The 13,271-nt window shown below is 39.6% G+C and overlaps 1 protein-coding gene across 2 annotated transcripts in view; it reads right to left on the bottom strand.

The window, feature by feature from the left end:
- The window catches only part of PTPRG (protein tyrosine phosphatase receptor type G), an 869,661-nt gene that overhangs the window by 148,402 nt on the left and 707,988 nt on the right, over positions 1–13,271 (bottom strand). The gene's annotated exons all lie outside the window — the stretch shown is intronic.

A 13,271-nucleotide genomic window follows, 5' to 3' on the forward strand; every position in this document is an offset into this window, starting at 1 on the left:
AATTAGTCATATAACTGTAAAAAAAAAAAAAAAAAAAAAAAAGGCAGGTTCTGAATTTAACACAAAAATGCTTTTGGTTAAATTGCTCTTACAGTTTAATGACATGATATGGCTTAAAAGCTTGCCTACTTCCGTGTCATTAATTCAACTTGCCCAAAGATTTTGAAGGAAGGATGTGATGGGTCTGAGAATGAACTGATGACCTGGATGATATTATATTGTCAACTGGATCATGGCTTCACTTGACAGTTACACAAAGGAGGGAAAGGAGAACAGGCTTAGCAGACTCATAAAATATCCTGCAGTGAGTGGGCAGAGTTCATGAAGATCCGGTTGCTTCTTCAAAGTGAATGTAAATTGTCAGGAGCCTCTTTTGTGATAACTGGTTTGCTTGGTTTCCCCATGACAGCCCTGAATGATATTGGAGTCATGTAACTGACTTTGCAGAGTTTTGTTCTCTGGATCACTGACGGTCCACATGTTCTATGCTTAGATTGTTCATCCACCCAGGTCTGGTCACAGTCACACAGTGGGGCTTCCAGAATGTACATAAGAGCCATGCCATGCTCCTTTCAACAGACTCCCACTCATATGGGGCTCTCATGACCTGGTCTGTGATGAATTCTCCAACTTCATAGCTCTTATTCTTGCTACCTGGTTTCAAAGACATGAGTTTTTAAACCCTGCTTCCTAAATGTTTGGCATTGGTTAAAGTAATGTTTCTGAGCTTCAACATTTTAACTTGTACAATAGATATACCATCAGCATCAACTTTATGTGGATATTTTCCTCTTAAATGAGTTAATATATATATACATATTTACCTCCAGGGTTATTGCTGGGGCTCGGTGCCTGCACTATGAATCCACTGCTCCTAGAGGCTATTTTTCCCATTTTGCTGCCCTTGTTGTGGTTATTGTTATTGTTATTATAGCTGTTGTTGTTGTTGTTGGATGGGACAGAGAGAAATCAAGAGAGGAGGGGAAGACAGAGAAGGGGAGAGAAAGACAGACACCTGCAGACCTGCTTCACCGCTTGTGAAGTGACCACCCTGCAGATGGGGAGCTGGAGGCTCGAACCAGGATCCTTATGCTGGTCCTTGTGCTTAACCTGCTGCACTACTGCCCAGCCCCCATGAGTTACTATATTTTAAGTGTCTAGATAACTGGTAATATACTAAGTGCTCATTAGGTATTATTATCACTGCTATCATGATTATTACTACTACTTTATAAGGAGTGAGGTAACTAAGATTGTGTTCAAAGCTTACAGCAACTGTTAGATGTTCTTTCTGCTTCTTCTACCTTATAATATATATTATACCAATCCCATTATTTACCAGGGTACTTTGTTATACACATTATCAGAATTATTTTGGTTTCCAGTCTTAATTTTAACTTCAAGTAAAATTATTATACAGACATTCAGAAGTAGTATTTGGTGTAGATGTGACTTAGAAAAGGCAGTGGGGGTCAGGTGGTAGTGCAGCGGGGTAAGCGCACGTGGCACAAAGTGCAAGGACTGGTGTAAGGATCTGGTTCGAGCCCCAGGCTCCCCACCTGTAGGGGAGTCACTTCACAGGTGGTGAAGCAGGTCTGCAGGTGCCTATCTTTCTCTCCCCCTCTCTGTCTTCCCCTCCTCTCTCCATTTCTCTCTGTCCTATCCAATAATGAATGACATCAACAACAACAATAATAACCACAACAAGGCTACAACAACAAGGGCAACAAAAGGGGGAAAAAATGGCCTCCAGGAGCAGTGGGTTCATCGTGCAGGTACCAAGCCCCAGCAATAACCCTTGAGGCAAAAAAAAAAAAAAAAAGAAAGAAAGAAAATAAGGCAGTGCTATACAAAAAAAAATAGGCAAGAATATAGACAAATAGGCAGTTATAGAAATAATAGTCAACCCATATCTGTGACCTTGGGAGAACCACTGCAGTTTCCAATGGAGGGAACGGGGACAGAGAACTTTGGTGGTGAGGGCGGTGTAGAATTATACTCAATATCTTGCTGTTTTGTAAACCAACATTAAATTGCTAATAAAATAAAAAGAAAAAAGAAATAATAGCAGCTAATGCATACTGAGTGCCTCTAATATGCATGGTATTAAGGGAAGTGAATTGTGTGCTTTTGAAGGGATCTGAATATGTTGTTCCCAAAACAACTTTGGGAAAGTGGTTATTTTGAATTAAAGTTCTGTGAGAGAAAAAGGATATAGGTACATTCAGGTCCTCTTTTGTCACCCCGAGAGCACATCATAAATTTCACATTGAAAGGTAGCCACCTTGTACCAGCAGGGTGGAAGCAATCCTTCTCATGTGAAGTCAGGATTTAGGGCTGAGAAGGATGTATGAACAAACCCTGTTATGTTGTTTTCCTGAATTTACTACCTCAAGTCTACATCTTTGCCTCATTTATTTTTCACAAACCTAGTGCTTCTCTGTTTAAAATGTCTAAAAGCTTCTTACGTTAGTGACACTGTTGAGTCTCATATTTCTGTGGGACTCCCATATGTATGAAATGAAATGTGTCTTTCTTCTGCTAATCTGTTCATAGCAACGTAATTATTAGATCAGCTAAAGAATCTCAAAAGGAAGAAGGGGAAATTTTCATTTTGTTTTGAAGAGGCGAAGTACATTTTTCTTAAGCTTCACAGAAATTTCATAAGGTTACTGGCACCATCACACTATTCTAAGATGAAGGAACTGGGCTAGGTGTATTAGGCATCTTGGATCACACAGAAACAAGATATGAAGCAAGGGTTAGTCTATATGACTGGTTCACAGTCTCTTGGTCACTTTGTACTATTCACATAACAGGCACTGAGTAACACTGGTAACACTGCAGTAGAGAAATTAAATGTGATGATATGAGTCCTCAAACATGTTCTTTTAGGATATTCCCAAAGGTCATTGTGTGTAGGGCACCTACCACTGACAATATGAATCTACTGTCATTTTTCTGTACTCTGGAAAGAAACAGCCCATGGCCCAACACTACAAAGAATGGGGTTCATGAACAGGATGACAGAGGAAAGGAGAAAAGGCTAGCCACTTCACAAAGACCTTGCTTTTAATCATCTTATTCTTTCCCAGAGGCAGGTAATAAACACACTTGGATTTATCTGTACTTTACTATAACTAATGAAGTCTTTATCATTTAGTTATAAATGAAAGTTTTTATTTCTACAATATTAAATTGACTTTTAAACTTTTGAAGTGAACATATAAAACATTTCTTTCATCCCTGCTTGGGGAGTTGTAATTGCATTTTAACTGGTACTGTTTCAAGAATAATCTTAACCTTGAATTGCAAATGTGTTGGCTGGAAGTGTATATAAATCATTTCAACTTAGTTTTTATTATAAAAATATTGTAGAGAATAATTAGTTTTTAATCTGTTAGTTCAAATCAAAGGAAAGTTGAAATCTATTCACACCACTCATGTGTGGTGTGAGCTTAGAGGAGAGAGAGAGAGAGAGAGAGAGAGAGAGAGAGAGAGCTCTTGTCCATAAGATAAAAGGAGTGAGGACTATACTGGATAAAGAGAGAAAATTCAAAATATTTAATTTAAAGGGCATTTAAGGGATGATGTGTGCAAAATTTTATAGGATGGGTATAGAAAGGCAATTAAAGCCAGAGCCCATCAGAAGCATAAAAAGAAACTTCAGGGTAGGCATTAGGAAGGGAAATGTTACACCTAAGGTCACAAAGACAGTTGATCTTCCCCATCTGTTAGTGGGGTGACAGGGCTGGCTCTGTTTCATTACCTCATTATTAAGTAAGACAACAGTGATAGAATATTAAATTTTCAATAGCCTGGAGTGTTCAAAGTTTTACTTACTGAACTGTGGCTACGAAGATAAAATCTGAGACTAACTAGCTAACTAAGGGACACATTTTTCCCTGTAGCTACAGAGAGTTTTGCATGAAGGCCATTAGAGAAAGATCTTCCACACAGAGAAAAGGACTTACCCATAATTTACAATGAAAGTTATCACAGTGGATTAATAATGGCATCTTTGCTCCATCATTTGAAAAACACATTATGCAGTATCTGAACAGAAACTTTCAGAATCAAGGCATTCATTAGTTGTTTTAGCCTTGAGATCAACATTAGAGCTGCAGCAGCTAGCAGCCATGTGTGGCTTTTCCACTAGAAATGTGACTGATCTGACACACTGATGATCATTTGGATTTACTGGGTTTAGTTAGACTTCATTGCTAATGTTAATTTCAGGGACTGGGGAGATAGCTCACTTTGTAGAGCATATACTTTACCATGGACAAAGACCTGAGTCTGAGTCCCTGACTACCACATGGGAGTACCTTACCAGGGGGACACTTCCTGAGTGGTAGAACATTGATATGGTATCTCTCCCCCACCTCTGACCTCTTATCAAAGTAGTAATAACAGTCATGACATATTTTTTCTTTCTAAAAATACTTTTTACTTTATTTCAATGAGAGAGGGTGAGAGAGTGTGAGCAAGCAGAAGAAATATAGAGTGAAAGCCATAGGGAGACCAGAGCACTGCCTGCCTCTGGCAGTGGTGCTGGGGACTGAACCTGGGTCCTAGAAGCCTCCAGCATGAAAATATTTTGCATAGCCATTATGCTGATTCCCCAGGCCTGTATTTTTTCTTTACTTATTAAATTTTATTACTGACTTAATATTGATTTAGAAAATTATAAGATAACAAGGATATAATTCCACACTGTTCCCATCACAAAGATGCTCATTCCCTCCACTGGAAGCTACAGTAGCTCTCCCAAGGTTGCAGATAAGGGTTGACTATTACTTCTAAAACTACCTGCCTATATTTACATATATTTGCCTTGCCCCCTTGTCTCCCTATGGTACAGTCCTCTCTTCCCTTCCAATTACTATCCTATTACTACTTCTGAATATCCTTCCTCTTTTTCTTAAATAAAGCTTATTATATCTTTATTTATTTATTGAATAGAGACAGCCAGAAATCAAGAGGGAAGGGGAAGATAGAGAAGAAGAGAGACAGAGAGACACTTGCAGCCCTGCTTCACCACTTGCAAAGCCTTCCCCCTGCAGGTGGGGATTGGGGGCTTGAACCTAGGTCCCTGTGCATTGTAACATGTGTGCTCAACCAGGTGCGCCACCACCCAGGTCCATATGGAGTTGGGAGTTCAGAGGCCTTTGGTCATATTTCCTTATCATTTCTCCTCATCTGGGAGTATGGACCAAAATTCTTTTTGGGGTTCAGAAGGTGGAAGGTCTGGATTCTGTAACTGCTTCTCTGCTGGATATGGGAGTTGGCAGGTTGTTCCATACCCCAGCCTATTTCTATCTTTCCCTAGTGGAGTAGGGCTCTGGAGAGGTGAGGTTCTGGGACACATTAGTGAGGTCATCTGTCCAGGGAAGTCAGGATGGAATCACAATATCATCTGCAACTTGGTGGTTGAAAGGTGGGAAGATATAAAGCAGGATAAATGAATAGGAACCAAAAAGTAGGACTAGAGCAGATGAGAATAGGGAAGAAGTGAGAAAGTCTATTTAGGTATGTCCCGAGGGGCCCATAACTGTCTTAATTTTTGCTTGCGTTTGATAGCTAACACAGACTTGAACAAAAATATTGTCTGGGAAGATGGTGTCAGAGTTGAGAATAGGGCTAGAAAGTTGGATTATGGCAGAGAGTAGCTCCCAAACTTGAAGAAAATATATGAATAAAATTAACTGCTTACTCCATCAACTTGAACCATGGCCCATATATATTCATATTTAGCACAGAAGCCTGTGTAATATCTGAGTTTCTGTTAGTCTGAGCTCACAGTTAATGGTCATGGCTGGGAACATTCTAGGCTGCACTCATTTCAGGACCAGTCTTACTGGAGTGTCAGGGCAGGATGACCTAACCTCCCTTTAGAGAGTAGAGCAGTCCCTTTATGGGGAGGACAAGTTCCTGGAGTGGCCCATGAGAGGGCTTATAATGACATTCCTAATGGAAGTAACCAGTGATCTAGCCCTGTATTTTTCTATCTAAAACTGTGTCATGACTTTTCTGACAACCCAATAGTAACTACAGTACTACTACAACTACTAATCATTGTTATTTTACCATTTCTCTTTAACTTTGAAGTACTATATTTTATTTCTAGTGGACAGTGCTGTTCTTGAGATGTGGTTAGAAGATTGCTAACATCAACAACAACAAATAAACACTCTCCTAATAATCTCCCAAATATTTTCTAGATGGCCTAGGCATTCTATATATATATATATCCTATCACTTAATCTTCATTATAATTCTATGAGATGGCTGTTGTTAAAATTCGGAGGCTCTAGCTGGCCAGGCTAGCTTCATGGGCAGGTAACAGAGACGACCAGAGACATACAGCTGGGCAGGGAAGCTGTATTTCTTTATTCAGGAACAACGATTCATAAACTAAACCAAACTAATCACCAAACAGAACTCTGCTGCCTCTTTCCCCCGCAGTGCCAAGCACTCTCTTACTCTTGAACTCTGGAACTCTGGGACCCTCTTGGGGTTCCTTGGGGCGGGGCCAAGCAGGCCCGCGAAATTAGCAGGACTGATCCAATTTTCTTGGCGGGGGAGAGCTAGAACAACCCAATGTAAAGCATACAACAGATGGCTATTCTTATCTTCTCCATTTTACAAGGAAAAATCCAGACCCTTAGCAGCAGTTGAGTAATGTGGCCAAAGAATGGAATGAGGAATGGAAACTCAGTTGTAAGTACCAAATAGAACACGGTCTTAGCTCCAAAAAGATGCTCCACTTTTTAATGACAAAAAAATTGGTTGAAACAGCTCATGTAAATAAACCTCTCCTACCCACTCCACCTATTGCTAGCAAAAAAGAAGCAAGACATTCAAACACAAGCAAGCCAGGCACATTCGCCCTTACTGCCTTTTAGGTACAGCCTCCAAGAAGTAGTTACATAAGTAGCAGTTGCTCATATTTATTCTGGAAGACTTCTAAGCAATCTACATCAGACCAGTTGAGAGTGTGTTTTAACCACCATATTTTTATGGTGAACATGCTCTCATTTTCACTGCCTGCAGACACTCAGCAATGAGGGAGGACAAAGGGAAGAGAGAAGAGAGTCTTTGAAGAAAAAGAAAAATGAAGGGCTGGTGATGTTCTCCTTCTCATAGAGGCAGACATAGAATTGTGTCCCGTGACCTTTCTAGACTGGCTGGCTGCCTTTCTGAAATGAACATTCTGTGCTAACTTCAAAAAGAATGTTGGCAGGGTCAAGGTGGGGAGGCCTGAAATGATAATATTTGGATGGCTCAGGCTTTTCTTTCTGAGGGCTGGCACGGCTGTGATCTCCAGGGAGCAAGCCAGCAAGGAGCCAGTTTGGCCACAAGGAAATGAGCTGCTTGTCTCCCATGGGAGGGCAGTAGGAATCTATGAAGTAGTGTTAGATAAAAGTACACTATTTTAAAATTTATTTTATTGGGGGCTGGGCAGAGCTCCACCTAGTTGAGCACACATGTTGCCATGCTCAAGGATGTGGGTTTGAGCCCCTGGTCCCCATCTGCAGGAGGAAAGCTTCATGAGCAGTGAAGCAGTGATGTAGGTTTCTCTCTCTTTTCCTGTCTCTATTTCTCTGCCTCTATAAAAAAAAAAACAACAGAATATATATATATATATATATATATAATCTATTTATTTATTTTATTTTTTAATTTCTTTATTGGGGAATTAATGTTTTACATTCGACAGTAAATACAATAGTTTGTACATGTATAACATTTCCAAGTTTTCCATATAACAATACAACCCCCACTAGGTCCTCTGTCATCCTTATTGCACCTGTATTCTCCCCACCCAACCACCACAGAGTCTTTTACTTTGGTGCAACACACCAATTCCAGTTCAGGTTCTACTTGTGTTTTCTTTTCTGATCTTGTTTTTCAACTTCTGCTTGAGAGTGAGATCATCCCATATTCATGCTTCTCTTTCTGACTTATTTCACTTAGCATGAATTTTTTAAGGTCCATCCAAGATTGGCTGAAAATGGTGAAGTCACCATTTTTTATAGCTGAGTAGTATTCCATTGTATATATATACCACAGCTTGCTTGGCCACTCATCTGTTGTTGGACACCTGGGTTGCTTCCAGGTTTTGGCTATTACAAATTGTGCTGCTAAGAACATATGTGTACATAGATCTTTTTGGATGGTTGTGTTGGGTTCCTTAGGATATATCCCCAGGAGAGGAATTGCAGGGTTATAAGGTAGGTTCATTTCTAGCCTTCTGAGAGTTCTCCAGACTGTTCTCCACAGATGTTGGACCAATTTACAATCCCACCAGCAGGGCAGGAGGGTTCCTTTGACCCCACAACCTCTCCAGCATTTGTTGCGGTTACCTTTTCTGATGTATGACATTCTCACAGGAGTGAAGTGGTCTCTCACTGTTGTCTTTATTTGCATTTCTCTGACAATCAGAGACTTGGAGCATTTTTTCATGTGTTTCCTGGCCTTTTGGATCTCTTCTGTGGGTGAATATTCTGTCCATATCCTCCCCTCATTTTTGGATGGGGCTATTTGTTTTCTTGTTGAGATTTGCAAGTTCTTTATATATTCTGGTTATTAGCCTCTTGTCTGATGTATGGCATGTAAAGATCTTCTCCCATTCTGTGAGGGGTCTCTTGGTTTGGGTAGTGGTTTCTTTTACTATACAGAAGCTTTTTAATTTGATGTAGTCCCATAGCTTTATGCTTACCTTAGTCTTCTTTGTAACTGGAGTTGTTTCACTGAAGATGTCTTTAAAATTTATGCAGAAAAGAGTTCTGCCAATATTTTCCTCTAAGTATCTGATAGTTTGTGGTCTAACATCCAAGTCTTTAATCCACTTGGAATTTACTTTTGTATTTGGTGAAATACAGTGGTTCAGTTTCATTCTTCTGCATGTTTCAACCCATTATTTCCAACACCATTTGTTGAAGACACTCTGCTTTCTCCATTTAATAGTCTGAGTACCTTTGTCAAAGATTAGATGTCCATAGGTGTGGGGGCTTACTTCTGGGCTTTCAATTATATTTCAATGGTCACTGTGTCTATTAATATTCCAGTACCAAGCAGTTTTGATGACAATGGCCCCATAATACAATTTAAGATCTGGGAGTGTGATGCCTCCGGTTCTGTTTTTTCTTCTCAAGATTGTTTTGGCAATTCTAGGTCTCTTCTGGTTCCAAATAAACATTTGTAGCATTTGTTCTATTCTCCTAAAAAATGTGGTTAGGATCTTGATGGGTATAGCATTAAATTTGTACATGGCTCTGAGTAGTATATTCATTTTGATTATGTTAATTCTTCCGACCCATGAACATGGAGTATTTTTCCACTTCTTTGTGTCTTTTTCAATTTCCTTGAGTAGTGACTCATAGTTTTCAGTATACAAGTCTTCACTTCTTTGGTTAGGTTAATTCCTAGATATTTTATTGTTTTGTTGCTATAGTAAAAGGAATTGATTTCTGAATTTCAACTTCTTCTAACTTAGTGTTTGCATAGAGGAATGCCACTGACTTTTGAATGTTAATTCTATAGCCTGACACCATACTGTATTGCCTGATGATCTCCAAAAGATAATTGCTGGATTCCTTAGGTTTTTCTATGTATACTATCATTTCATCTGCAAATGGGGAGAGTTTGACTTCTTCTCTTCCAATCTGTATGCCTTTAATTCCTTGCTCCTGCCTGATTGTTATGGCAAGAACTTCCAACACTATGTTGAATAATAATGGTGATAGTGGGCAGCCCTGTCTAGTACCTGATCTGAGGGGAAATGCTTCTACTTTTTCACCAATGAGTATGATGTTGGCTGTAGGTCTGCTATATATAGATTCCACCAGAATATATTTAAGGCAGTTATTTTGCTTATTTATTTTTACTTTTACTCCACTAGTGTTATTGCCTCAGTTCCTACACAATGGATCCACTGCTCCCAGTGATTGTTTTTCCCTTTTCTTTTATTTGTTAGGACAGAGAGAAACTGAAAGGGGAAGGAGAGAGAGAGAGAGAGGAAGAGAGAGAGAGAGAGAGACAGACCTCCAGCACTGCTTCAATGCTTTTGAATCCCCTCCTTCCCCCTCTACAGATGAGAACCAAGGGATTGAACCAGGGTCCTTATACATGGTGAAGTGTACACCAAACTGGGTACACTACTGTCCATCCCCTAAAAGTGCACTATTATCTGATGACAGGTTATTGCAAAGAAACTGGGAAGTCAACTGGGCTCATGCATTTCTTCTTCTCCTTGAAACAGTAATACCCACAGACACACCATATAGTGAAAGACATAGGGGAAAACCCTCCTACTATTTTCTTTTGTTAAGTGTATGGGTAACATGGAGTATAGAAAATTAAACATGTAAATAAAGTGCTAAGAGTCTCATTTACCAAATGTCAATATACTTCTAACTGAGAAACACTTGACAAGGTAGCAAGGAGTAAAGTACCTTTTGCTAGGACTCAGTAGGTATTGGAAGCTGTAATAAAACCCAGAATGTGCTACTAGTCACAATGTGTCCACAACTAAACAATTACTACTCTGTCTCCCACCTTCATAGGGCATCCTAAGAAATAAATGTTGGGATTTGTACATTTTTAATGTTGCAATTGTTATGATATTTTTTCACTAGAATTTTTTTTCTGAAATTAAAACATAAGTTAACTTGTTGAAGTTTGGGATGTGCTTTCAGAGGTCAGAATTCTGTGGCTCAGTTTTTACTTAACTTTTCTGTCATAGCTACTTCATATATTTCATGACAATAGCATTTTTTTAAACGTGATTCCATGGAATGCGCTAAGGTCCTCAACCTGGGCACTATTTCCTTTTTTTAAAAAATTTAAATTATCTTTTATTTATTTATTTGATAGAAATAGCCAAAAAATGAGAAGAAGGGGGAGGTAGAGGAGGGGAGAGAGACACCTGCAGCACTGCTTCACCACTTGTGAAGCTTTCCCCCTACAGGTGGGGACTGGGGTTTTGAACCTGGGTCCTTGTGTATTTAAACATTACACTCAACCAGGTGTCCCACCACCTGGACCTGGCACTATTTTCTGCCTTTTAAAATTTTAAATAGAGAAAGATAGAGAGGAGAGATACTACAGCACCCCCGCCCCCCCACTATCCATAAGGTGCCAACCATGGTGCTTCTGTGTGATGCCAGAGCTCAAGATAAAGGCTTCACTCAAGGTAAGGCAGAGACTACAGGTAAGCTATCTCTTGGGCCCAAAAACATTTATCTTAATTGAACAAAAGGATACATTTTCTAAGTCCCTGCCTCGATCCTGAGGATATAAATATTCAGACTGCAGTTTTATTTTAATGAATCAATGCTAACTACACCATAAGGAAGAAAATTTGTTTCATATTTAATTATCTCTTTAAGGCTGGAAGATTCTGTTCAGAAACCAAATTTTTAGTCTGTCTTTGTTCATCTAAGTAGAATTGAAGGAGAAAAAAATTCTTCAAAGTAAAAAGTCTGCCAACAGTAGTGAGGTCAGATAAATCTATTTAGCCTGGCCCCACATCACCTCACCTAATCAGTGGGATAAACTGAGGGGCAAAACTGGATGTCTCCGGCTGCTGCACAGCACTTAAATGGACCTATTCAAGGACAGACACATGACCAGAAGCCAACCATGGTTATCTGTTGCTTCACCAACATGTGTTCAGATAAATCATCTTGGATACTTGTCATAAAATCTAGACTATTGTCAACTGGTAGCTAGCTCTTGAATTGAGAGATCAGTTTGTAACAGAGGAGCCACATTGGTATATACAAACAAAAGAAAACAAAGTGGGAAAAAGAAGGGACCACAATAATATAGAATCACAAAAGCTGAGGCAGAAAGATTGAATAGCCCAAGAAGAATCTGCAAGGCAGAATAAAACATGCGCCTCATTCTCCGGCTATACTCCTGGTTACTAGCACTTCATCTCAAGATGCCCTCTGATATTCTTTCTTTAAAATGTCCACCCATGTGAAATATTTTAAGTGGGTGTCTCTGTTTCTTACATCAAAAATAGGCTTGACTAGCACACTGTCCAATTTGCTTTATCCTCCCAACTACCCTATTCTATAGTCCTGCCTGTTTCAGGAAAATTTCAGGACTATTCCCCAGGCCAACCTGGTTCATAATGTTTTCTGGGTTTTTAGTCACTTTACTGTTATTACACAATCCCAAATTTTCCCCGGCCATCCACAAAATTCCTTGCTAGTCCTGGAGAGGTGTTGCCGTAGGTGGCTCTGATAAGTCTCTTCCATTTTTGAGACGTTCCTAATTAATGCCTCAAATCCACTCTCTAAAAATTCTACCTATTACTCCCAGCTCTATTTTCCAGAATAATGGCAAATAAATTTGCTCTTATGCTACCTCAATGAAGGCTGCATCTTTGATAGGTAACAAACTTCCTCTTAGCTGTATATTATTCCTTATGAATTGATTTCAAGCCCTCTAGTCTCACCCCCATGGTTCCTTTTCCTCTGATACTGATCCCTAAGTCTACCTGGTTCACATCAATTTCTACTATGGATAAGGCTTGGTTTCTGGCTTCTACATTCACTAACCATGAATTCTTGGTCATGATACCTAATCTCTCCATGACATTATTATGGGTGCCATTTTAGTGTAACATCTACCTCTCAGTGCTGCTTTGCCACTATGTTGACCATATGTTAAATGCTTAGTAAAGTGCTTGGCACACACAGAAAGGGTTCAGTCAATAAATGAATCATTTCCTCGTGTACATTTATCTCTCACTTTCCTGAACTTTGGGGAGGCTTAGAGGTAGTGGTACAGAGTGTTGCCTCTAGGGTCACACACCATTGCTACTAGGGGCACACACCATTGCTACAGTAAATACATGTGTGACTTTGTTTTGTTTTTATTTTATTTTTACCAGAGTACTGCTCAGCTCTGGCTTGTGGTGGTGCAGGGGATTGAACCTGGGACTTCGGAGCCTCAGGCATGAGAGTCTCTTTGCATAACCATTATCTATCTACCTCCACCCTATATGTGAGTTTGGACAAGTTACTATACTCCTTTGTTTCTTTTTCTTAAAGTGAAGGGACAAGTGGCACTTACCTCAGAAGACTACTGTTTCTGAGAACTGAATGGGTTTCATATATACACATAAAGAGTATAGAAGAGTTCCTGGCAGAAGATGTCCTCTTCAGAGAGGATAGCTACTACCTTCTCAAGTCCGAACCCTAACACAATACCTGATTTCATGCCTGAACTTCTCTTCAACTAGTCAGTTT

This window comes from Erinaceus europaeus, chromosome 12 (assembly GCF_950295315.1).
Source record: "Erinaceus europaeus chromosome 12, mEriEur2.1, whole genome shotgun sequence".
NCBI lineage: Eukaryota > Metazoa > Chordata > Mammalia > Eulipotyphla > Erinaceidae > Erinaceus > Erinaceus europaeus.